At 41.8% G+C, this 26739-nt stretch overlaps 1 protein-coding gene and 1 long non-coding RNA gene across 5 annotated transcripts in view; one reads left to right on the forward strand and one right to left on the reverse strand.

The window, feature by feature from the left end:
- Positions 1-9524: 9524 nt before the first annotated feature.
- On the reverse strand, positions 9525-24140 carry LOC108641528. The gene is made up of 4 exons (XR_003916254.1): positions 24044-24140; positions 17270-17462; positions 14986-15215; positions 9525-12869 (listed from the first exon to the last, which is right to left on the reverse strand). It is a non-coding gene; the product is annotated as an uncharacterized LOC108641528 (long non-coding RNA).
- Positions 24141-25606: 1466 nt separating this feature from the next.
- The window catches only part of TTLL7 (tubulin tyrosine ligase like 7), a 61186-nt gene continuing 60053 nt past the window's right edge, over positions 25607-26739 (forward strand). For 3 of the 4 annotated variants that reach the window (XR_001922057.2, XM_018083772.2, XM_018083774.1), the window contains exon 1: positions 25607-25718. The gene's annotated coding sequence lies outside the window, so the exon portion shown is untranslated. The remainder of the gene's footprint in view (positions 25719-26739) is intronic. The other variant, XM_018083773.1, reaches the window with a different exon arrangement.

Below are 26739 nucleotides of genomic sequence, written 5' to 3' on the forward strand. Positions count from 1 at the left end.
CAAACAGATTCTGGGCACAGGCAAAGTAACAATCTTTCCTATCTTTCAAGTTTCCATCTTTGTGCCAGAAATGCACTTTCCTTTGTTTTTATTCCTTGAGCCACACAGCAGCTGTGGATGTCTGTGAGTTTACAGACAAGTGTTAGCAGCAAGTGCAGTTGGTTAATGAGTACACACTTCCTGGAAGCAGCTTAACCTGAACGAAATAAAACATACAAAAAGTTCCTGATGTCCTCTGTTTAAATATTATAGTATTTTAACAAAAGGGTACAAGTTAACAAGAGGCAGAGGAATAACAGAACTAATGCTTACCTTTACAAATCACCCAACAGATTAGATGTTCATTCATCTAGCAGTGTGATGAAGGAGGATTTTCTATGTCTTTTGTTTTAATATCACAGGTAAGATATCTTGCTATTCAGTGTTAGTCTATCACAGAGATATCATATCTCTCTGAAGAAACAGTCAGTGCAAGGTAGAACAGCACCTCTCTGCCCTTCCTAAGGGGACAATTTGGCTCAAAACTGCTCATCACTCTTTCTCTGGTAGTGAACAGTTACGTCACAGAAAAGACTTACGCTTTCTCAGAATCCGGACATCCATTTGGCTCTAACATGCACCCCTGACTTTCTGAAAAGATATTCTAAAACGCACAAAACTATTGCTCAGAACTACAGACAGATGATACCCAATGTAAGGAACTGGTTGTTTATTCTGAAGTCACAGAAATTGTGGCCATTAACACCCCCCCCCAAACATAATAAACGCCAAAATCCAAAACAACAAGGTATTTCCACACCTTTGCTGCATGGCAGAATGTGAAGCAGTTGGCCTAACCCTTACTAGGTGTATATCATGGAATATGCAGCAGAACTCATTCTATCTGAAACCAGTGAGCCCCTTGTCCCTCTGGGCAGGGAAAAGCAGAAAATAGTTTGATGGAAGAAATAAAAACTTTGGTACTTGGTTTGAATATCAAATTGGCAAAAAAAAAAAGAAGCTAAATACAAAATGAAAAATAAAAAATTCCAAAACAAATTCTAAAATATTATTTTCTTAAAAATTCACCTGATAATTATAAAGACAGAAACAAGCAACGTTTTGCTCTATTTTTCTCTATCTTCACATAGCTCTAAATGTCCAACTGCTAGGTGCTAACACCTCTCCCTGAAAACTTGAAGTCTTGAAGTAATTCATTATATGAACAAAGACAGATGGGAAAGTGGTAGTTTGGAGTAATCATTTTTTCAAGGAGTTAGCAGAGTGAGGTCTTAAAGAGCTCAGCGCTAAGAAAATACACTCCTTTTTCTTGCCACCGGACTATTTCATTGCCAACAGCGCTTTCAGTGCCTCCTTTGAACCTGTCTCTTGCCATCTGACACCTCAGTGAATTGATTTGCCGTGCAAAATAATTATGGATAAAGCAAAGAGATAAAACCCACATAGTTTTCTGCCTATGTAAAACAGCTTTACAATGCATCGGAAAAACACGTGAATTGTGACCTGTGAAGGGTCTCGGAATAAAAATGGCTTTTTCAACAGTGCAAGTCACCAGATGGGTTCAGCTGTTTTGTGAAACCTTACTCTTAGCGGATGTTCTCTGTGGAGATGCTGAAGAAACAGCAAGTGAGATGCCAAAGAGAAAAGCCAAGATGAGCACTAAGAGACTGGTGTTTACCACTGTTCATTCCTAACACCACATGCAGGGCTACCCCAGCATCTTTCTTTTAGCTCCCTGCACAGCATACCCTCTAAAGTGCTGCCCCAATTCTCCTGCTACACAAACTAAGAGTCTCCCTTTCATCTTTTATTTCCCATCTTTTTGTATTCACCTTATTTTCCAAAACAGAACACACGAGTTTCAGGGAACAAATTTTGTTGTGTTTCTACAAACAAAATAGGGTCCTAACTCATGAACACCAGGATAACACAAATAAATAAAATCAGAGAAATGTGTGTAATCCTTTCCAGACAACAGCAGGAAAAGGCAAAAAAAAAGAGGAAACAAACTGATTTTGTCTTCTAGTTTCGCAACTCTAAGACAACGCATTCCTCACTTTACTTACCTCCTCACAGCTCCACTGGTACTTTCCCATTCCTCAGGAAACACTTCTGCCTCACGCTGTAGAAACTGCTATGGTAGGAAAATCCTCACAGCACAGCCTGCAAGCACAGCAGCACAGCAGCAGGCCAGGCAGCCCTCCCCGGTGCCCTAACCCAGCTGCACTGCTACAACTGGCTGCTACCTGAGGGGAACTGGAGCAGGAAGCTGATCCAGGTTAACCAACGTCCTTCCTGCTTTCCCTTTTCTGCAGGGTTATTTTTAACCTAGATCAATCTCAAATTCAGTTCACCTTGTTGTCTCAAACAGTTGCTCCAGCACACTTGAGGGCACAGAGGCAAGAAGACAAGTGGCAGGGGACAGAAAAGCACAACTGCAACTAAAAGAAATGCCTGTGAAATAGCACCTTGCACCTGTAACAAAACAAAGCTTGAGAGCTTGACTCTTTACCAAGTTCCAGCACTAAATTTCAAAAGTTTATACGGAAAATCCCCACTGACTCAAGGCTCCTAACACTGAAAACACTGCAAGCTTAAATGCTAGAAGCACTGATTAAAAAAATACAGTCTACTCAGATCTGATCTAGAGCTCACCTACGGTATAGCAGAAGCAATTTATTTATTAAACCAACAGCTGCAGTTTGGGAAAAAAAAAAGCTTGTGGACAAACAAGTCCTTCATGATCTCTGGTAAAGATGCAGGCAAAGCACAAAATCTGACAGCCATCCAAGAGCCTTTCCACAGCTCTGTCCAAAGGAGAGACATGTCAGTTAGAGAAGAACTTCACTACCTGGAGGCTCCCTGGCAGCCTGGCACGGCGTGGGCACAGCCCTCTGCCCCGGCAGGGTGGCCCTGCAGTGTTCCAGCCCTACGTCCTGCTCTGTCCACATCCTGCTCCCTGTACCCATGAGATGGGGAATTTTTGCAGCATAGCCCTAATTAGGCTAAGGAACAAAGTGACTGTTGCTAAAAATAGAAGAAATATGAGTATTTTTCAAGATATTGCTTTTGATTGTGTAATTTCTACAAATGTGGATATATGGATAAATGAACAAACAGTAAAGACACCCAGGAACGAGGGAATGTCAAGTAATTTAAAATATTCTGTCTTTAAAGCAGCCTGAGCCTGTAATAATGGCCTAACCACAACACCTAAACACAAACTAATTCATCACTTGGAGGTTCTTGTGACCTTTTGTAATGCTACCACGTGGCTATCACTTATTGAGGGATAACCTCTCTCTTTGCTAGTCCAAGATGTAGATAAGTATTTTGTTTTGAATCCAAGCAGAATTTTCAGATGGTGCATACTGGTAGTCTTACATTGGCGATTACAACAAAGGAGTTTTCAGATATTTCTTCAGCAAGTAATTATGACTATTTTTGATATTCATATGACAGAGTTCCTTATTGCTGAAACCTACCTGACCAATAAAAAAAATGCAAGACCAAAAATATTGGGAAAGAAGCTTTAAATACATTTTGTAGAGATATTAACCATGGAGACCATTCCAACATCAGTGGAATATATATTATTAATTACCCTTTATACAATATATACTATAGCTGATGTTCTAAAATGTGTAAACAAGGCTCCAACAGCTACCATTTTCAAAACCAGAGAGCATAAGCACAATGAGCAAGAGAAAAAGATGGTATCTGTTGAACGAAACTACACTCTGATCAAAAAAAATGAAACAAGGGTCTCTGGAAAAGTGACAGAGAATCAGCAACCATGGGATAGCAATGGATATGGAGTTTTTCACCTCTGCTTCCCTGGTTTTAATCTAATCAAGGTCAGCAGTGACAGAGTCTTGCCTCAGCCAGTCTTCACAATAAACAAATTTGTGGTGCCTTTTGGTCCTTAATGAGTCAATAGCAGAATGACCCAGCACTGAATGCACACGAAAAATAAAAAATAATTCTTAAAAAATGTACCCTGAGGAGGTTTAAGTCTACTGGGAAAAGAAAAAGAAAAAGGCTGCATCTTCCTGTCAAGCACACTTCAAAGGAGCACTACTTACAGAACGATTGTAAGAGTTAAAAAGGAAAGAGTTGACTATAATAGGAACTCTGTCATACTGAAGATACTGTAGTGGGAACACTTTGAGGAGGAGGAGGAGTGAATGAACATAAAACTCACGTGCAGAATACACATCACACACACTGTACTTGGCTATTTAAAGACCACAGAAGTCAAAGTTAGTAAAATCACGTTAGATTAATAAATTCCTCACGCACTGCAAGCCGGAGATCTGGCTACCAGGTAACAGGATACGTACACAGCATTATGCTTTGAAAATTGTGTAGTTTACTTTTAAAATACATTTTAAGAGCAATTTGCTACCACATATTGCTACAGAAAGAGCAGCAAGGGCCATCTGAATCCCAGCAAATAGAACTCAGAAGCCAAACCCATACATTTTCAAAATCTATTGGAATAAGAGAAAGCATACAAATCTTCCAGTCACCAAAGAGTGTACTCTAATCCCCGGGTCTCTAACCCAGCTTGGTGATCACAAAGAAACAGAAAATATCACAGCTAAGTGTTCTTGAGTTGGGAGGGAGGGGAGGGTAGGGGAACAGTGGGGAACTGGGGGGGGAGCAGGAAACAAACAAAAAAATACCCAACAAAAACCACAAACAAAACACCAAGGGAGATTACTATTAATTTATAGCCAAATTTCTTGCTGTCATGTATGACATTATCTTGCATATCTAAAGGGGTAAATAATTCAGGGCCATACATCATCATTACTTTTAAAAATCTGTAATATTGAGTTAACTGAAGAAAAACACACACAAAACTTTCTACAAACTATACAATTTGCTGGCCTGACATTCCTTCTACTTTAGAAAGAAGTTCTAGCAAAGTTACAACATTTCTGTTTCGTGTAATCAATAATGATCTTAAAAGTAACAGATTCACTTACTGAATTAAAAAGTTACTATGTGGCCATTTTTAAACCTAAGACACGGATTGTAGTTATGTTTCATGCTACTTCAACAAATAATTCCAAGATAATGAATAATAATTAAGCTAACATTTTCCTATATTAATCACAACAAGCTAAGGTAGACTCCCTGTAGCCTTTTTAACAAAATGTAACCTGCTACATGTTGACATTTTTAACTTCTAGGTTGAAAAGAAGTTCTCAACTACTGTAAATTGAGCAGCTGAAAAAATCCCAACAAACAGTGAATAATTAAATGAATATTAGGATGAGGGATCAAACTTAGAATAACTTTTATGGCAACTAATAATTCTGTCTTCAGATTTCAAAAGACAGATACTTGTATTACTCTTCTAAAGGGCTCTGAGAATTTGCAGGTTGCTGTGCCCCATAGAAAACCAAGAAGCTGTTTAAAATGGGTACACCTAAGCTTCTCTTTACTAAGGGATAACTTTTAATTTTGGTCCTCCAAATCAAAATCCAATGCACATTAGGAGAACCTGGAGCAGAAGGGCATAGAAAGAAGGACATAGCAGATTACACTGAAGCTTTCCATCTCCTGTAGACACACAAGTCTCTTGCTCTTCCTGCTACACAAGCCCAGTTCACTCTTTTGGTGGCTAAGCTTGAGAAACTTCACCTGCATTCAGATTTCATTCACCTGCAACTTCTGTCTAGAAATACTCCAAAACTTTTGCTCCAGTCTGCTACTGGTGTTCACATACAAATGGTTTTATTCCACTTCATAGCCTGAGTGAAGTAACAAGTATTAAAGGTATTTGAATAATACATGAAAAACTAAAATAAACAAAAAGAATATAAGGGCCACGCTTAGGTGAACAGCATTTACTGTGCTGACCGCAGACAGTGGAAGAGGTCTCAAATTACACTTCATGAACTAGTAAGTATAGTTATCAGGGGAAGCTGTGTTACCCTTCATTGTTCTTTCTGGGACCTCAGCATGTCCTTGATCCAGGCAATACCATAAGCTTCATGAGTGGATCAAGGGCATAACATCACCTTTACAATTCAAACCTGGATATTTAACTGTTACCACTTCAAACAACTTCATTTTAAGTGTCCTGAAGTCTGGAAAATATGCTACTGAGGACACTTAACACGCAACTGTTAAACTGGCTCAACAAGGCAAATATATATCAGAAATACTAAACCTCCATCACATTTTATGTTTCTTTAGTTTTTAGTTGCCATGTATCATTTGAATAACTGACAATCAACATTTACTGATAGTAAACCAAATGTTGCAACTAATAGTTTATTGTGTGTATAGTCTTCATATGTTACTGATATTCCATAGTAAATGAATAAGTCTTTCCCAGCAGTATGTCACTGATGACCAATTTTTTCTCCCAGTTACAGAAGTTGTATCATTATAGAGCTTTTTGCTGCTAAATATACTGAGTAACTGAACGTCTGAGATTGATGTCTGTAGCAGCAATTCATTTTTATGCTGTTATAACAAAGGGAGAGAGAGAGGAGTTCAAAAAGAAACTCCTTCTGCAACTTAAAACCCACTTTATTAGGTAATAAGAGCAAAGAATTAAAATGGAAGTAAACACTGTGTGTTGTGTTATTTAACTGCACGTACTAATAGCAGTAGAGTTATTGTGAAGTACTTCGAACAATCCACCCTCTCTCTCCACACATATCTTTATAGGTAGGCTAAAATACTTCCCGTCAAAAATTAATGCACTCAGCTAAATATATAAAAAAGCCCCAGACCCCTAAATAATAGTGGTCAAATACTCATAACATACTTGGATTGTGAACTCTATAATAAGAGTGAGATAAGAGGCAAGAACGGAAAGACAAACCCACATGTCAGAGCTGGGTCGGCCAAGCAGAGCCCCCGGCCCCACAGCTGGAGGCACCCATGCAGATCCCTGGGAAGGCAGAGGAATGCCGGGTGGGCAGGCACTGGCCTATGCAAATCGGGTTACCCGGTTCTACCCCAGACCTCAACAGTAAACACAAAAAGAGTAAACAAATTAAAAAAAAAAAAAAAAAGTAACTTGGATGTTTAAAGTTCTTTTCCATTTTAATGCCCAAGGAATTTCCAGTAACAAGGGGTATTGTTGTCAGAACACTGAGCTTGCACAACTGCCTGCTCTCCATCTCTTTTCTCTTATCCATCACAAAACATACCCAAAGTTTTTCATTAGAAGCGAAGTTAAGGAAGTTATCTTACTAAAAATAAAGTCTAGGTATTTTTTCCGAACAACCGAATCGATTTTATATAATTTAAAGTTGTGCTGAAATACTTCGACGGGAGAAAAAAACTCAAACCCCAATCAAAACAAACGAACGGGAACACCAGCATAAAGCTCCCTGCCATGGCGAGTTCGGATCAATGCTTTTGTCTTCCATTTTACCCAGGGCTCAGGAGAGCAGCGTTGCACCGAGCGCTCTCCCGGCGCGCTCCCGAGCCATGTAAACACGCCCGGGGCCGGGGCCGCGCCGCGGGGTCAGCGGGGCTGCACGATGCGGGCGGGCACACGAGTTTCTGACCTATATTCCCCGCAGCGAGATGAAAACCCTCCCGCCGCAGACGCGCGGCGGGCGAGTAGCCATCCCCCGGCCGGCAGGTGTGTTCGGGCTTGGGTGAAAAGCGAAGCGGGCCGGTGCGAGGGATGGAGGCTGAGGCAGCGGGAGGCGCCGGCACCGCGCCTACACCGCGGGTCCTCCTCGCCGCGCGGCACGGACACCTGCTGCGGACAGCGCTGCGGCCAGCGCGGCCTGGCGGGCCGCGCCGCCGGTCCGCGAGGCCCCCGTCGGGCCGTGGCCGGTCGGGCCGGGCGCGTTCGCCCGCGCAGGCCGCGCCGGGCCGGCCGCCTGGCGGGCGGGGGGCCGGCCCGAGCCGCGGGCCTCGGGCCGGGCGGGCGCGCCGGGCCGGCCCGGGCCCCCTCGGAGCGGCGCCGAGAGAGCGTCGGAGCGCGCCGTTCCCCCTCACTCACCGCTGCCGATCTCGTTGCCCTTCTTGGCATGGGTGGCGGCGTGCCCCATTTGCCGGCCGGGGGGGCGATCGGGCGGAGGCCGGGCGGCTCGGCTGCGGGCGGCGCGGCCGCGGTCGCGCGCGGGCAGCGGCGGCGGCGAGCTGCCTGGTCCGCGCTGGGTCTCTGTGTTCTCTCGGCCGCCGCGGATGAGGAGGCGAAGCGCTCTGCCCCCTCCCCCGCCCCGCCTCGGCTGAAAATGAACGCCGCGGGCGGCGCCCTCCTGCCCGCTGCGCCCCCGCCGGGGGCCCGCCGACCACGGGCCCGCCGGCGGCCCCGGGCCGCCTGCCGCTGGCCTCGGGCCGGGGCGACTCCGGCGCGGCCCGGCGAGGGCCGCGGAGGCCCGGGCATGCGCCCCGCCCGGCCGGCGGCTCTCTCGCGGGGCAGGGCCGGCGGGGGCCCGCGGCCTCCCGGCCGCCTCCGCCAGCCCGGCTGGCGGCGCGCCCGGAGCGCCCCCGCTGCCGAGGCAGCCCGGCGCGCCCGCGGCGGCCGGCGCGACGCTAAGCCCGCCGTGCCCAATGTGACCCCGCGAGGCCTGCGTCGCCCTGCGGCGCCGCCCGCCCCGCGCCCCCGAGCATCCCCGGGGACACCCGCCGGGCCCGCGCCCCGCGGGCGGACGGGAGGGAACTCGCACTTGCCGCCTGTTCACTGACTGTTTTTACGTGGCTCATCAGACTATAGAAAAAAAACCGTAGAAAGTAAGCGGGTTGCCAGGAAAAAAAATTTTTTTCCTCCCCCCCTTTAGCTGCCACCCATCATAAATAGCTACAGCTACGCATTTTCAAGCGGTATTGTGACTTTCAAGTCGATGATAGCTCTCTTTATATATTTACCATATGAAGCACTTTGAGCGTTTTAGCTCTGGAAGGAAATGCTTATAAAAAAAAAGGCTCTATTTTATGTGAGGAGAGTGGAGAGCAGAAGTGCTAATCTTATGGATCACAAACTGTATATTCTGCCAGGACAATGTATGTCATACCCATGTTTCTGGCTGCCTTTTTTCCCCAAGGCAGCAGCCGTCCAGGCTATCATCCTTCACAGAGGGGCTATCAAAATCCTCTCCCAACAAGTGGGCTGCTTGCCTGTGAAGCACATGCTGTCACAGCCCAATACTGAATTTCCTTATTCTCTAAGACAGGATTTTACACACATACGTTAATGCCCACTAAAGCACATACTTCTAGGAACTTTCCAGTCTCCTGAGACTGTGCAGTGGAGTACATTGTATGTGAACACTGGGCAGATTTAGCCAGCGTGTGGCTCTACCTTGACAGTTGTACAAACTGCCTGGATTATATAGCTGCAAAGTTTTGGGAACACTAATTATCTTGATGTTTTGTAGGTTGAGGTTTGATCAATGAACTTTTCAGTTAAGGGACTTTCTCTTGATTTTCTTCACCTTTACACTTGCATTATCCTGATCTGTGTGAAACTACTTGCTTCAGGGAAGTACCTGTGCTTCTATGATTAAAGAAGCAGTCTCTGAGGAAGCCAGGTCTTTATTGCTTTGAAGATCAGAAAGAAGATGTAGACATGGTGAGGAAATAACCTGCAAACCATTGGAGGCGGTGAAGCTGCTAGTGTTGAAGAGAGCTGTCTCATTTTGCCAAAGCTGGAATCTGTGCGTTCTTTAGGCACTTACCCAGAGGTTCAGTGATTAACTGGTAATTCACTGCCAAGCAAAGGCATGTAGTTTGCAATGGCCAGATCTGTACCAGGAGGAGAAGTTAAGCATGGGAAAAGGAGAGGGTACTTTTGTCACCTATCATCTTGATCACTCATACAATGACAAAGAACAGAAATCTGAGATGCTGTAGAGTTTAAATAAATATCTGAAGATGCTATCTCAGATAGGTGAAGATCTTATCCCAGTTTTAAACATTTTCCCCGCTCCAGCCATCATCATTTTCGTTTTGGCCAGATTGAGTCTGAGTCAGCTGATTTTTATCCAGGTGCTGACAGGCATTTTGATATCCTTGAGAAGACAGCAGCAGCATCACTAACAAATGAGATGTGCTGCAGCCTCTTTAGCATATTCTTGTCTTTACAGCTCATCCCTTCGCTAGCCAATTATGCTGCAGAGGCTGCACATGTGGGGATCCCCCAAGGTCCAATAGTCATTACTGCCCTTTGGGATTTAGTGGACACGGATCAGTTGGTCATTGCATGTACTCCAGCAAAATCCTACATATACACATCCAGCACCACAGATATATATATATGTGCACCAATGCAATGACACTGGTTCTTAAGTAAGCACGTGCTCTGAATGCACATGGAGCACTGATGGCTTTGCATAAATGCTTATACCCAAGCACCCTCCTAATCAGAAACATAACAAAATAAGTGAACTGTGCTGTGAAACAATAAGTGAACCGTTTCCACGGTCCTGGCATTACACATCTCAGCAAAGATAACAGAAACAAGGAATTAGGGCTGGACATTTGTATTCTCATTCACACCACTTACACAAATGCTATATTAACAAGTTAATACTCATTGATTGCAGAGCATACTAATGTAGTATAGATTATAGATGTTATGTATATATAATTACTTAGCATTCAGACTGTCAACTCTTATTCTAGCCCTAGTCTTCAGTTGCCTTAATTTTCTTATATAAAATCCTTTTATGCTGAAATGTCTCATATCACTGCTCATACAAAAGTAGTTTGTCTTCTTTCTTTCAAGACAATTGATTAAAAAATCAAATTATGCAAATACAAAAAATGTTTTCTTTGGGTATGTTAAAATATTTCACTGAGAGTGCAATCTAAAAAAATTCAAATTCCATTTGTTTTGCTGATCTGTATGAGATTTTAAAAAATATACTCAGCTCAGCAGTTTTACAACTCTATGCATTTAATGATGGAGCTTCAGTGACTCTCAGCAGGTTTTCATCCACTTTTCTATATATTTGTTGGGAATCAACAATATCAATTAGAAATATCCTAGTAAGACCAGTCTTTTTCTCTGATAAAGCTGAAAGCTCTGTAGCAGATGTATAGTTCCCTCATGAAACACATATTTTACTCTACATAGACTTAGAACTAAAAATGAGAGGATCATTTCAGGACAGAAAAGATAAATTTCTGCTAGATCAAAGATTCTCACGTGCTTTTAATAGAAATCACCTGTTCCTATGGTAATGACTTCTGGAGCCACATATCATTTCACTCCATAATAATTCTGATTTCTAGATGAGATAGCAGCATTTCTGTAGCAACTACAGCAGTTGTTTTCAATACACATTTGAAACAAGTCACTAAATTTAAATCATTACGCATCTTCTTTTTCTTCTCTGGCATTTAAGGTGTGCCCGCATTGCAAGGGATTGGCATATACAGATTGATGGGTTTGCCCATCTGTACTAATAATTCTTACCCCGAGGGCGTAGGCTCTGCTCAGGTTATGAATATGTACCTGCCTTAGTTGTAATTCTCTTTTTATGGCCAGCCTGCCTTACCATTGCAGCAGTGCCTGTAAACTGCAGGGTTTGAATACCATTAGACTGCTCTTCCCCAAATCCCACATTCCTGCATTTTTGAATACCCCTAGCAGCCTCCTTCTCTGTTCCTAAACGGACTGATATATTTGGCACTTAACTCTTTGTTTTCCTTTCGGGTTGTTCCAGGCTCCTGGCACATTTCCCGCTCTCAGCTAACCCCTGCTCTGCCAGCGTGGGATGTTTTTCTAGCAGGTTGCTAACGTGCCAAGAAGCATATGTATCTCTTTGTGAACATGGAAGATATTTTCCAAATTTTACAGCTTCTGACCCAGAAACAGGAATATTCATCACTGCAGCATAATTTCAGATCTGCCAAGAATATATCAATTATGTCATGTAGGCGTGCTAAGGGAAAGGCTGAAAGCAGGAGTACAGCAATTTCCCCTGCTCCTCACACCAGCTACACAGACAGAATAAACCACAGCTTGGGCAGGTAAGGCCAAATCCACTGATGCCAAATTCAGTCCTGTTGAGGACCCACTCGCTCAGAGAGGAGTAAAAGGTCTTACATGGCTTTTCCACAATATCTCAGATTGTCAGCCCCTGAATCCACGACGAAATTTAAGCAGCTTGGCCAAGAACTTTCTCTGCCAGATCTGAAAAATGTTCTTCAATGCCCTTCAACTGGGAATCCAGATGGAATCTGGAGCCTCAGGAAAGTGTCCCAAACACCATAATTTTGAGGGACATTTTGGTTCAAAGGAGGGAGTCTTAATTAAGGGCAACTTGGGCTTCCTTCAGTATGGCTAGGTACACTTAGAGTAAAAAGCTCCAAAGAAAGTTTACACCAGCAGCCAACACTTCACTACTGCCACCCTTCCGTCTTGGCATGGGATGTTTCCCAAATGTTTCCCAAGGTAGCCAGTGATCAAAACCACCCCATGTAAATATAAAAGCAAGGGATTTATATATTTCCTTCTTGATTTTTAACTACGGTTCACCACAAACCTCTCAAGAGCCCTAAAGTTGCAAGGTGGGGTTTTTTCCTGATGTTTTACACTTATTTAAAGAAACTGGTACTATGCTTTTGCCGTCAGTATTGCCCCTTGACAAGAGAGCATTTTATCAAATTTTCCATGGATAGTGACTACATATTCAGTCACAGGAAGTGACAGGTGCTGTCTTATGATCAACGTCCTGCTGAGTAGACGTGTTTTTTTCAGAGATAAACTACAGATGTCCTTAGTGGGCAAGTGCAGCTGCTCAGTTCTCAGCCTTTATCTCCCACGATCATTGGGCTCAGTGGGTGTAGTCTCTCCATATCAGCCAGGCAGCACTTTGGTCAGTTGCTTGTAACTGTTCTGCAGGTTATTCCATATTTGTAGAAGATACTGCCTGCAAATTTGTGATTCAGAAGAAATTCCTAATTACTGTTACAGAAAATTCATACTGACCTGTCTCTGTAACTGGCTTTGTGATCATTTTGTGGGTATCTGGCTGGCATCAGGCTCATTTAAAAAATTTCCTTATTTGCATCAAGAGAAGTCAATGATCTTAAAGGCCTTTTTCTGACCTAAATAATTCTATGATTCTGTAAGTTCTTTGCTGTTCTGCACAGGTGTTCCAGGTTTTTTAAGTCCATGATAGATTGCTCAGCCTAAGAAAAGCAAGATATTTTACATTATCTTTATTTGCTGCACTTCTGAAAAATCGATTTTGTACATACTGAGTAGAGGAAAACAAACAAACAAACAAATGCACATTTTGTCTTGTATTTTTAGTAGTTTAGCAATATATTTGTTTTGCTGCACGTGAACTATAGAAGGAATGAAACATAAATCAAAATTGATGATATAGTTGTCTGACATTAGATTCTCATTTAGTCACAGAGATTTGAATAGAAATTTGACTTCTTGTCTAGTCAAAGTTATTTTAAAATGCATAGCTCTTAAAAAACCTGTATAGTAAACCAGTTTCAGGGTAGTTGACTTAATTATCTGCATGCTTACCATAATTGAGAGGTGACCAATATTTTACTGATGACTGTTTGTTCTTACATATATTGAGACTCTGAATCACTTACCTTCTATGGAATAAAGAAGATTAAAAACAAAAGTAGTGGTGTTTTTTAATTTATCTTCTTATGTCTTTCTACAGAGATCTCCAAGTTAATTACAGCTGTTAATTTAAAGTAGACTAAGCTATGTTAAATGCCTCAGTATCTATTTTTCTTCAGAATTAAAAATGACCTTAATTCAATGTAGCCTACCTCACTTTGGAAGTGAAATAAGCTAGGTTAACTGAAGGTCGTTTTAATTCTAACTAGGAGAGTTCACACAAAGAGTTCACCAAGTTTTGTACATATTCTGCACCCAATAAGTGAGTAATGATGAGGAACTAGTAGTCACATATCTAAATCTAAGCTTTATTGTATTCTGCTCAAATGCATGTCCTGTAAATTGTGTCCCACTGGCACATATCACAGTATTGGGTAAAGAAGTCTAGCTAAAAAGGTTCTTAATGTGTAATCAGCTCTTCTGCTGTAGTATCTTTACTAGTGCCATCTAAAAATAGGAAAACAATCTAAGATGGTTTTCCTGGTTTATTATTTGTTTCTAGGAGCATATTTTTAAAACAGAAAAAAAGATCACTTTCATAAACCTTTAATTTTACCCACTTGTCTTTCTACAGCCTGTTCATTTTCTCTTAGCACAGTTCTAGAAACTGGGAGTTGGGCACATATGCCTCACTGAAGGTAGTATGTCCCATTTGCTCTCATCTTTTGCTGCAGGTGTCTTCTGTTCCAAAGAAAACACTCATCCAAGGCAGCAACATGCAGTTTGTTCATGGTTCAGACCTCTGGCACTTACAGTCAAATTAATACAAGCTTTTGCTTTTCAGCATCCTCCATCTACTTTAGTTGTGTTGTTATTCCTTGATTATGATTTCAAGATCTGTGTGCTTTTCTGCCTCTAACATCTCTGTCTTACGGTATTTTGAGCTCTTGGCAATATCTAAGGTTTCAGAGCACTGTCCAGTCCAACACTTATTCAAGTACTAGTATCTTGGCAGCTTCTAAATTGCCTCATCTAGAGTCTGCTTCTCCCAGGAGTCTATTTCTGTATTATTTGCTCCACTTTCTGTTGAAAACCAGTGGCTTTTTAAAGTTTTAAGGGTGTTTTTAGTATTTTTTTAGTCTGTAAATCTTCCCCAGATCTCCCCCTAAGGCAGGTTAATGTCATGCTTTGTCGTACACCTCTAGCAGATAAAATTGTCACCCCAGTCTTATAACGTACAAGATAGTTTTAAACCTTCAGGATCAAAGCATATAACATTTATATGCTTCATTTTTATTTAGACTGCAATGCCCCCCATTTTTTTGTAACAGCCTCATGAATATCCTCCTTCTCTTGTGTTTTTGAGAATTGTTAAATACACCAAATGCATCAGCACTTGCTATTTTCCAAAGGGAAACCTCCTTCTGATAGACTTGCTTTTAATAAACACTTACTGCTGTCAGATGTGCACTGAAGTTCTTGCCTCTTTTCCAGTGGTTTCTGGTATTTCCAGAGTTCGAGCCTTTCAATGCTTCAATTTCTTCTCAGTGTCTTTTTTTGATTTCTTTTTACTGTTAGTGCCATGAATGAGGAGTCATTCCAGGCTCAGAGAGTTTCAGTAGATGTTCTTTAATCACGTGTCTGCAGTGCCTTTTCCTCACACTTTTAAACCAGAAAGCTAAATCTCAAAAAGAACATTTAGACCAGTAACCTTTCATTAGGAGAAATAATGAGAAAAAAATTATAGTATCATATTCATAGGTGTGAATCTATTGAAAAACAGTATTGAAAACAGTAAAAGCCACTTTGCATATGAAAAAAAGCAGCCAATAAATCGGTCTATAAAGTTAATTTACTATTTTTAGATTGCTTTTGGCTTATGTTTGACTGACAAAGCTAGAAGAAATATCTATGGTGCTAGCCAAGTAGAACATATTAATCCTCATTAGCATAAAGAAGTGATTATTTCAAGTAGTTGTAATGTAAATGTCAATGTAAAAGCTTTTTCCTCTCAGCTCCACAGTCTGGGAAGCCATTGGCAGAATGTGATTTGGTATTGGTAGATATTCTGCATATTTGATAGATGCACGACTGATTCACCAAGAAAGGGAAGTCGAATGTTTTCAAGCATTTTTTTAATCTCATGAAACAGAGAACTTTGACTTCCATTTGCATTTAGTCCAAGACAGATTTTCTTTTAGCTCAGTTTCACATCTGAAATGCTGAGGTAATTTTCTAATAATAGTTGAAATAAACGTAGAGCTTCCAGTGAAACTTTTTTTGTTTTAATCCATATTAAAAGATGGTAACCATGTGAAATACAGTTTTTGCACATGGTATTTTGCAATTGGTATTAAGTAGTCTGATTTTAATAATTACATTTACAAGAAAGAGTTCCATTCCATTTTGTGCAAAGAGTAGATCCATTCCCAAGTAATATATTAAGACCAGTAAATGTATACATATAAAAATTATCCTCAAGAATTTCTCATTTCCAATACTGTAATTTCTTCTGAATAATTTCAGGTAAAAACAATCAATCAGGGTCTTTAACAGAGGATGTATAGAAATCTGACTGCCTTAGAGATAACGTCTGCTCTTATTTGTTATGCTCAGGTGCAACATTTTAACTCAGAGGTGATGGGATTTTATGTGTAGATCACTTGAAATAGCTGCTTTTTTGTCCTTTGATATCTCCCCTCAGAAATCTTCCCTTCAGTCTACTTTATCACAGTAAAAGTTATCCTGTGATTTAAACATATTTCTTTGTTCCTCCTGGTTTTACTTCTTTATATTGCTAAAAAAAATATTTCCATTCCTCCCCAAGAAATGTCCTTTTCTGTACCCCAAAGACTTAATATGCCTTTAGTCTTACACTCTGCTTTCCCCCCTTTTCTATCCCTTTTGCCCACCTTCATTCTCTCTCCCACTCTCTTCCATTTACTTGCTCTTTACTGTACTGCAGATTTACTACTAGAATTGCTATTTTGTAAGAGGAGTTCACAAACCAATGGCATTCAGCAGCACAGTGTTTAGCATCCCTGCCTCCTCCAAATATTTGGTACATTAGATCTTATTTTCACTACTAGTGTTGAACAAAGATGCAGGCATGTCTAAGTCAGCCAGAGCCCTTCCTGGTCATTAGTGAAAAGACAAACCAGGTTTCTGATCCCCTGGCAAACACAAGCAGAGGCAAAGGCCATAAAAGCCATTGCTGAGGAGAAACTGTTTTTGTGAAGTGTCAAATGGAATCTTGGTTTCTTCATACTCTGATGAAGTTTGGCCATCAGTGACACCAGGATGTCACCTGCAACACTGGGCCTGGGTAGGTTTTCAGATTTTGTGCCTGTAACTCCTCATAAACTATCTCAAAGAAAACACCTTTGTTGCATCCTCTCTTTCATGTTTTCATAAAAATTTCATCAATTTATTGAAGAGACAAGAGTATAATTAGCCATATCCACTCCATCAAAGTCAGCATGGCATGGTATATTGAATGGGCACAAAAGACATGTTAGAAATGGTTCTCTTAGGTAAATAATTTATTCCTGTAATATCTTGGAAATGCTAAATCCAGGCTGCAATTGCTCTCCTTCAGTTTAAAACACTTCCCCTATGGAGAATGAGGGAAGGATATTTTTTTTCTATTTGCTGGCTTTTTGAAGGGGGAGCTAAATAGTTTATATATTGATCCTTTAACATGCAAATATTAACAACATAATCAATACCAATACTTACCATTTACACAGTGCTTTTTCATCCACAAGTCTCAGGGTTAGATAGTCAGGTGAAGCAAGAGACTTTTGAAAGTTCCAGTGGTGTTGGAGAGCAGCAATCCAATGGTAGCTGGGATCTCAAGGGACGAGGGAGGAGAAAGGCTGGAGGAGGTTCAGGCAGAGCAGCAGGACCCCTTGGAGAGGGAAGCTTCACCCTGCCATGGAGAGGAGAGCATGGTAAAGGAAAGAAATACTGCAAGACAGAAGAGAAGGAGGTTTGAGAATGGTAAGCAGAGGAAAATGAACCTGGGAGAATTGGAGCACATGCAAGTGCAGAAGAAAGAAGAACAGATAAAATAGTAATAGAGGAATTGTAGAACTTGCTTCATGCAACAGGAAAATATGCAATATGGTCTTTTAAGAAAGAAAATAGGAGGAGATGGTAACCTATCTCATTTGGAGAGAAAAGGTGTTGCTTATGACTGGGAGAAGCTGTGATTTTGTTACAACTTGGACGATGCATGGACAGTCTGGGTTCATCCCTGCCTGTGTCTGCTCCATGGGTGGTGCTGTCTTTTCCCTGATGGCTCTGAGTGGATTAATTTGCAGACTTCTGGTCCAGATGCAGTCTTTTAATATATGTTTGGACAGCTGCATCACAATGGGGGCCTAATTTTGAATGAGGTCTCTGTTTTCTACCATAATTGAAATAATAAATCATAATCACTCAATAATGTTGCCACTATCACTTCTTGGACATAAAAATCCAAGACATCATAAGAAAACATAAATTATATTAATATTATCTATTATAGTAAAAAAACCTACAATCCATAGTCTGAAGCAAAACACCCAATGTCTGTGTAAAGTACAATTGTAGTAGTCTTTTGTTTGTTTGCTACAACAAGCAGTTGTATCAAAGGATTTGCTAAAAATTTGCAGGATTCTCGTCCCCCGGGCTGTGTTCCTCTGTGGGCAGGGCACCCTGCAGAGTTCCCTTCCTTGGGATTTTGGAGACTACAGCACAGTCAGGGCAGGCCCCTTTAAATCTCTTTGTTTTATCTGGTTGCCCAGGACAACCCCTGCAAACATCAGTGGAACAACTCGTGGTCTTCAAAAAGCTGGGACCTTGAGGAAAAGCTGGGTCATGTGGGGACAGAGAGATCCTGTGTAACCACACCTGTATGAGCAGCACACGTTTTTGCACAGACTTAATTTGCACATTTCTTTTTGAATTCTTTTTGCTTTTACAGTCAGTTTTAATTTGTGATATATGGCAAAAATAAACCTGTTTTTCTGGTGGCAGCTTTTTTTCTTGTTTTGTGTATTGCTTTCTGTTGTGATATAAATATTTATTGATTAAATATTTATATAAAACAAAAGAAGAATATCAGAAAGAATACTTTGACTATACAAAACTCAAAACTCCACTTATCATTTTATTTTGATAATGCTGTTTTTATTGTGCCTTTTGAGGTGACTGAGAAAGCTGAAAAGTCTATTAGAAAGCTAATTAAAAATACTAGGGAAATTCAAATAAGAGTGAAAATGGTAGCCTTTGCAATGAGTTGCCATTAGACGTAACAAATAGAGGGGTTAAATATTTGCTAGCTCATAAATATTTCATAGCTTGCTCTTACTGATATGAAACAGCAAGTTCTATCTTATACAGAATTCTGAAAAAATAACAAAAAAATGAAAACAACAAAACAATCTGGCAGTTCTGTGTCCCTGATACTTCAGAATCACTTTTTTCTCCCCAGATAATGTTTTAAAAGGAGATTAAAAGTTTATCTAGTTTGCCTCCTCTCCTGGCAGTGTTTCAATACTAGTTGCTTTAGAAAACTATTACTATTACTGCTGTATGTTTTGTTAAAAGTAGTAATATAATGTTAGTATATTACTGCTTTTCCAGATTTAAATTTTGAACTCCATTTTATGTCTCTAATATTTAAGATTAAAATCTCCATTTAGGTTGCGTTAATATTGTAGCTCTATAACTTGTATTTGATATAAAAATACACCTCTTAAAATTTAGTTATGAAAAAACTCATACTATTTCATATGTAAAACCCGTGGTTTTGTGATCAGATGATGAAAAAAGTCTGAAGTAGTAACTTTATTAGACTAACTGGATCTCACAAATGAGTATTAAGCTATTTGGAAGTTTTGGTTGAATCCTGTGAATGTCATTCTTCCCTTCATTTTTCTGAGAGAAGAAAAGGCAGTTAAAGCAATTCTTGCTTATGTAATCAAAATTCATGTCATCTTAAGTCTTACATAGCCTTTCAAATGAGAACAAAGTAACCAGAATATATAAATGAGTCAAAACAGGGTAAAATGCAGAACAATTAAACTGAATGTGAATTTAAATCCTGTGTAACTGTGGTTGGAACTCGGAATGGTAAAATCTTCCTGGAGCTGCAGATTTCAGTGCATTTTTTATAAAATGTGAAGTGTCATTTCTCTTCTACAAACTGTGTTGAAGGAGACTTTTTTAGTCTGACATAGGAATAGGATGGGACTCGGATTGTAGCAAACCCATAATCTGCCACTGTCTGCTCTGGATCATCAGCTGAAAAACTCTTTATTTTTAACAGAAGCACTGTGCTTTAAAGAAATAAGGGTTAATATCAGGCTATCTGTTCTACATTTGCATCCTACTCATTATCTTAAAAGGAGATAAAACAGCTTTCCAGACATGAGCTATTTTTTGCATGGAAATTCACATACACTCAGTGAGATAATTTCACAGTGTGCTATTCCACAAGTCTTCACCCCACACATTTCAGTTGATTTTACAGTCTCTGTTAATAGTTTCTGTTGGTGAATGCTACACAAGAGAGACAAATTTTCAGTCTGTAAAAGTTACAGGAAAAGAGCAAAGGCCACACCTTGAGTATTGTGTTCAGTTCTGGGCCCCTCAGTTCAGAAAGGATATTGAGGTGCTGGGGTGGGTCCAGAGAAGAGCAACAAGGCTGGTGAAGGGACTGGAGCACAAGTCCTATGGGGAGAGGCTGAGGGAGCTGGCTTTATGGCTGCTCAACAAAAAGAAATGCCTCTCCTAACTGCTGAAGTTCTGAGAGTCTTCCTTTCTTAAACAGGGGCAGACAGCAGATGGGAACTTGAAGATATTTGAAAAAGAACCTCCAAGCTTTGATTGCTAAACAGATAAAGATGCTCTGAAATGATATTTTGTGTGGTTAAAAACAGACGTGTTCCTGTCTTAAAGCTGCTCAAAACCATGGCCTGAACCAAAGGGGCCAAGTTAAGTTGAGAGTAACTGCCTGTAGTCTGTGGATACCCTTGGTGTTATGGTGTCTGCTTACACCAGTACTGAGCTTCACCCAGAGCATGTTTGGAGTGCTGAGGACTATAAAAAGTTATTGTACATGAGATGCTATGCTATGTCAATATCATAATGCTATAGCTTGTAAATTCACATTGATCTGCATAATAAAAGATGCTTACAGCAGTGATGAACTCAATCAAGTGCATGTTTGCTGATACATAAAAAAATAACAAGCCATCTTGCTGGGCATTTGATTTCCAGGAGATAATCCCAGACAGTACTCTGAAGATTAGAGAGAGAGGAGATAAGAAGCTGTGACAGGCTGGCAGTATCGGCCTGAAACACCATCCCCTATTAGCAGGTGTTGGTGCTGCTGGGAAGCTGTTGCATGGATTTTGCTAACACACTGAGCAGATGGCTTATAAAAGAAATAGGTGTTGCTTTTTGAAGCAAAAATTATGTAGGGGCTGAGAAATCTTGTAGCAAGAATCCCAAGGGAATATATAGCATAGGGAGGGAAGTTGAGCCGAACTTGTTTCTTCATTGGTAATGTTTTCTAGTCTGACACTAGAAAATGGGTGGTTTAGGACAGCACAGACTATGTTTGGACATGGCTTTATAGTAAGTGGGAAAATGCACCTGTTTAGAAAAGCATAATGATCTACTTAGTAAATATATTCTAAGATGAATGTTGTGCAAACAGATGAAAACAGTGGGAATAGCTATTATTCCTATTATACAGCTACATTCTGGTTCTGTTTCAAAGCTTTTGAACTTCATGATTGTTACATTTAATGTTTTGAAACCCTTTTTGGCATTTGCCAGTGCCAACAGTTGCACAAACATGGAACATGTTTCAACAGCAGAAGTAAAATGCAACTTCAAATTTTCTGGATCATATCAGACTATGAATCCTACTGCAACTCTGCAAGCTGATGGTTGACTGGGCAGGAGAATTAGGTTTGCATTTCAAAGACTATTTTGTGACTTTGTTCAAAGACCAGCGATCTTCAGAGAATTTAATTATCCTCTTTGTAATTTGAAGACATTGTATTTACTGGATTTGAGATGGATCACATATACACAGCATTACAGACCTCATAATTATTCAGGAAGTATGTTAGTAGTAATAGGAAAGGTGAAATAGGAACTATGCTCAAATCTTCAAGCTTTCTCTCAAAGATAGAATTGATCCAATTGCCCCTACAATTCTTCTACTGTGACAATTAAATTCATACAGGAACCCACGATTCCTGGATGGAAAAACAGGAAAAAACTTAGAAAATTCATAGAAATATGTAGATTTCTGAGAAAGCACATTCTTCCTGATCTCTGGTTTTCTGTTTTGCCTGTGTTTGTTTATTTGTGAAATTCATAAGATAATCTTCACACCATACAAAAGGTATTTTTATTACTAGTTCTATTTACAGTAATTATCTAGGCACATCTGTTCTCAAGTGCATCAATGTTCAATATTTAAAATAGTTTAATATTAAAAATAAAACTCTAATGATCCTAATTAAGCATCTGTGTATTTAATACCCTGCTTTTGTTTCTTACTGCATTTTGTTAGCTCTAATGTTTCCACATGGAGGTAAGAGTACCATCTATTTCAGAGCGATTCAGAATGCAGATCGCAGGCAGAATGTGCTGTAGGCCCAAAGCAAACTTTGCCCCAGAGATAACATGTAATGCCTGTAAACCTTGCAAATGGCTTCATCTGCAGTCAGTGGCAGCATTCCAAGTGACTAACGGAAAGAGAATCAAACCTTCCCTAGGAGCATCCTGTAACACAGCTTCTTCACAGCTGTGAGAAAAACAATGAATGCTTACATGGGGATGAGCTTAGATCCCATGGCTTTAGCACGGGACTTCTATCATTAAAATTTAGATCTGTTACTACAAACACTTATCTACACAAACAAGCATGGGAGTTTCTATCATGTTTGTGAGCAGAAATTATACCTTTGCTTTTTTTTTGACAAGCCCGACAAAGGTTTAAGCTGTAAATAAATGAAAATTTCTGCATATCAGTAAAAAACACGATGCAAACTGTAATCAAACCAAATGAAAAATACCATTTCTGTAAAAAGTAAATTCTTCTATTTTATAAATCAATACCACACATGAGAAATAGTCTGACTTCTCTCTAGGATTTCCTAAAGGGTTTTTCATGTGGTTTTCTGTCCTTAACAATCATTTTAGTATTTGCAAGAAGCCCACAATCTGTTCCTTTTAAAATATCAGCTTACCTTGCAAGATGGTAAAGTAGAATAAAAAAATTAATGCTGATCAGGGTGCAATTGAACTTTCAACAAACTTGCTTCACATCATTTGACATTGTCAACTTTCTGTTCCAGTTCTTTCTGACCAAGAAAATGAAACTTGAAACTAAGCCTACTGAATATATTAATTCCTAACTGCCTTAGAAAGGTAGTTGTAGAGATTCTCATGGAAGGCCTATTTTAGCCAAGAGATTGGGCCGAAAAGGTTAGACTGGAATTGATTTTAAAGTGAGGAATGCGTGATGTAAGAAAGTAATAGTACAAATAAGTTAATTAATTGATAGAAGAAAACTCAAGCATTAGCAACCAGAAGAAGTCAATAAAAGCGTACAGCTGGTTCCACGGCAAACATAATTCAGCCTAAATCAAATGCTGCCCCAGTGACTTCCGTACTTGTGAATCAGGCTCCTAACCGTGATAAACACAGAGGATACTACGTAACCTATTGAGATAATTGACTAAATTTCAGTTGGGCTTCTATTACTTATTCTTAACAATTTTTCGAAGTTTTTTATGCTTTTGATAAATTTTTAAAAAATTTTATTTGACAAATGTTTCTCTATTTTTTTAATCGTTAATGCCTTTATCTGATTAGGTCACGCGCCTTATGCGAGGATGCAAAGTATGTCAGGAGAAGCCCGAAATGGCTCTTTCAGAGTGGCAAACAGCGGGCTGTGCAAACGGGAGGACAACGCTCGGCCGCGGGTCCAAACGGGAAGAGGAACAGCACGGTCCGGCACGGCACGCAGGTCTGAAGGGCCGCCGGGGCGGCGGGCCGGGGGGGCCGGGCCTTGAGCGCAGGGACCCGCCGGCAGCTCCACCCGCCGCGCTCGGGAGGCTCCGGCGCCTCAGGGCCGACGCGCTCGGGGCGCCCGCGGGGCTCTCGGTCGGGGAAGCGCCTGGCCCGCGGCAGCGCTCCGCGGAGCTCCCAGGCGCTTCCCGGCAGCCGGGGCCGGCCCCGGGGCCGCCCGCCTCGGAGGGGCCGAGGGGAGCGGCCGCTGCCGGCGCTGAGGGCCCCGCGCCTCACGGCCGGGCCGGGCCGGGCGCTGCCCGCGCGGGCCGCCGGGTCCGCTCGCGTCCTCGGCGGCGAGACAGCGCGGGCCGCTCCCACCGCCGGCGCAGGGGGGACGCCGGCGGACGGCCAGCGCGCCCCCGCCCGCCGCGCCGCGGGTCCGGTCCGCGGCCCGCCCGCCCCCCTCGGCGGTCTCCTCGCACGTACCTGTGTGGGAGGGCCCGTCGCTCCGGCCCCGCCCGCCCGTCCGCCGGCGGTGCCCCCTCGCGGGAATGGTTTGTCCCGGCTCCCGCCGTAACCTCCCGCTCCTCTCCCGCCCGTGCCCCGCGGATGCGGCCGCGCGGGATCGCCCCGCCCGGGATCGCCCGCCGTGAGGCGCCGCACGCGCCGCCCGGGAGCCCCGAGCGCTCCGGGACCTCCCGCCCCCCGCCCCACAGGTGAGCTCAGGGTGAGGGGCGGCGGGTGCTCCCCGCCTCTGCTGCCCGCCCCGAGGAGAGGCGGCGGGAGCGGCCGGCCCGCCGTGATTCAGCATCGCCGGCGGGGACGGGCAGCGCCGCCGGCGGGGGGCTGCGGGGTGCGGAGCGGGGTCTGCCGGCGGCTCGGGGCGATGCTCCGGGCGGGAGCGCGGGGAAGTGGCCGGTGTGCGGCGGGCCCCTCGGGAAGGTGCTGAGCGCAGCCCTCGCGCGGGCAGGGAGGATGACTGCGCGTGTCGCAGTGTGAGGAACAGGGAGCCAGGAGGCGGTTCGGGATTAAAGGTATTAATTTTCTCTTCCCGTCCCTCCTCCCCCGAATTTTTGCTTGCGAAGCCCATCATCTGTGCGGGTCGTGTTGCATGTGCGGCCGGATCTCTTCAGAGCCGGTTAAGGTTAAAATGGGCTCGTCCTTTGGCAGTGGTACCCGGTGGAGGCTGAAATGTAGAACAAGTTAAATCTCTGGAGATGCAAGTCAAATATCTTCCTGTGCTTTCTGTGCTTAGCTGGAAGCCCATAATCTGTGAGGTCTTTTTGAATTTCTGCTGTTCAAACCACACATAACTGTGAGCAGAAGGGAAAAGCAGTTCATCCTGCAATTTGAACTCAGTGCTGAACTCTGAGGAGCTGACTTAAGGTCTCAGTATTGATTGCTTTTGTGCTTTTCTTATGTATTTGCATTTTGAGTACCAAAATTAGATTTTATTCCTTCTCAAATCCCCTCTAAACCAACCAAATGCACATATTCCACCCACCCCACAATTCAGTGTACTTTTCTGCCTAAATCCCTCATTAATTTTATGTACCAGGGTGCTAGCACCTATCTCAACAATATTCAGAGAAACCCTGCTGGTTCTTTGCATGCTTGAAAGAGTAGAAGTACTTTTCTCTGTGAGAATTGGTTGTCCCCCAAATTCTGCAAAGTATCTCAAAATATACAATGTCTTGGCATCTGTAGAAGCTTTTGCCCCTGTTTTAAGTGCTGTGATGTTGGTTTTAATAGAAATAAGATTTGTGTCAATGGTACTTTGAACAAACAATGACAGAAATCAGTTATTATGCCAGGGGTTTTCCTACACGGTGAGTAAATATAATGTCTCTGATAACATACGGAAGTAGTACTTCTGAAGCAAGATTCCCTGGAGAAAAATGTTACAAAGTTTCTGAATATGTGATTTTCGTAAGGAAAGAATATGTCTTTACCTGTAGGTATTGCCAGTATTATACAAGAAAGTCTAGAACAATGGTTGCTAATTTTGTTTGTTTGTTTGTTTGTTTGTTTGTTTTAGAAGAACGCCCCATTCTAAATTTCTGATGGTTTGGATACATTCCACATACTTCCGAAGGGATCTACCCAGCACTTTGGGAGTGTTAAAAGAGGCCAGGAGATCGAGCCTGTCAGCAATTATTAGGTAAATATTCCAGTAATCTAGCAGTTATGTTAGTAATCTGAGGCTCAGGTTTGCAATCAAACTAAAAGTTTGTTCCCATGTTCTTCCAAAGCTGACAGTGATAAGTTGGCACCGTAGATTTAGTTGTGGACAAGTCTGAAGAACTTGGAGATGAATGGGTCAACAAGCAGTTAGACACTAAGCCATCTTGCAGTTTTTTTGTATAGTTAGGATTTTTTCTAAGATGTTTATTATACTGTATGTTGATAACGAAAGCCACAAATACATTTCTGAAGCTGAAATGTGGCAGACTGATGCTGACTGCTGAATGTGCTTGCTCTGAATTGTCAGCATCAAGAATGACTGAAATATGATTTCTTGATTTGAATCTCCATCTGTGGATATTTATTATAAATTTTAAAAATCTCTGTAGAATAAATAAGGCAAATGAGTAATTTCTTGAACTTCCACATTTTCTAATGAACTGGGATTTTTTTTCATGTTTTTTCTTCTTCCCTCTGTTTTAATGCTGTATTAAGGCGTATTTCTACATGTCTCGTACTAAATGAGAACACATTAACTTAAGGGTGTAAATCCTTAGAAAATAAGAAATTGAAGTGAAATCTTAATGTCAGAAATGGAGAGATTGATCACACATTCCAAGCTACCCTGCTTCTACTTTTGCAAAGCTCCCGTCTTAAAAAATGCACATGGCAGCATGTTGCAAGATAATTTTTTGCTATGTGGGTTACTAATTTTTTTTACTTTTGTGCCATGATTTTATCAGTGTAAAGACATCTTGTAGAAACCAGCAATGCTTATTTCTCACTTCTGTATGTTTCTGCAAATCTTCAGAAAATTCCGAGTGTTATTACTGCCTTGAAGTGTTGTGGCTTTTGGACAATCCTAAATCCCGAAGACCTTGAATTTTTCCGTTAGGCTTTGTATCAGTCCCTGATGACATAGGTGAATGCTTGATGAGGTATTTCCATCGCCGTCATTGACATGGTGCCTCTGCAATGATCCCTTCCGGGGAAGGAAT

Source organism: Manacus vitellinus, unplaced genomic scaffold (genome assembly GCF_001715985.3).
Source record: "Manacus vitellinus isolate BGI_N305 unplaced genomic scaffold, ASM171598v3 scaffold_67_pilon, whole genome shotgun sequence".
In the NCBI taxonomy this organism is placed as follows: Eukaryota; Metazoa; Chordata; class Aves; order Passeriformes; family Pipridae; genus Manacus; species Manacus vitellinus.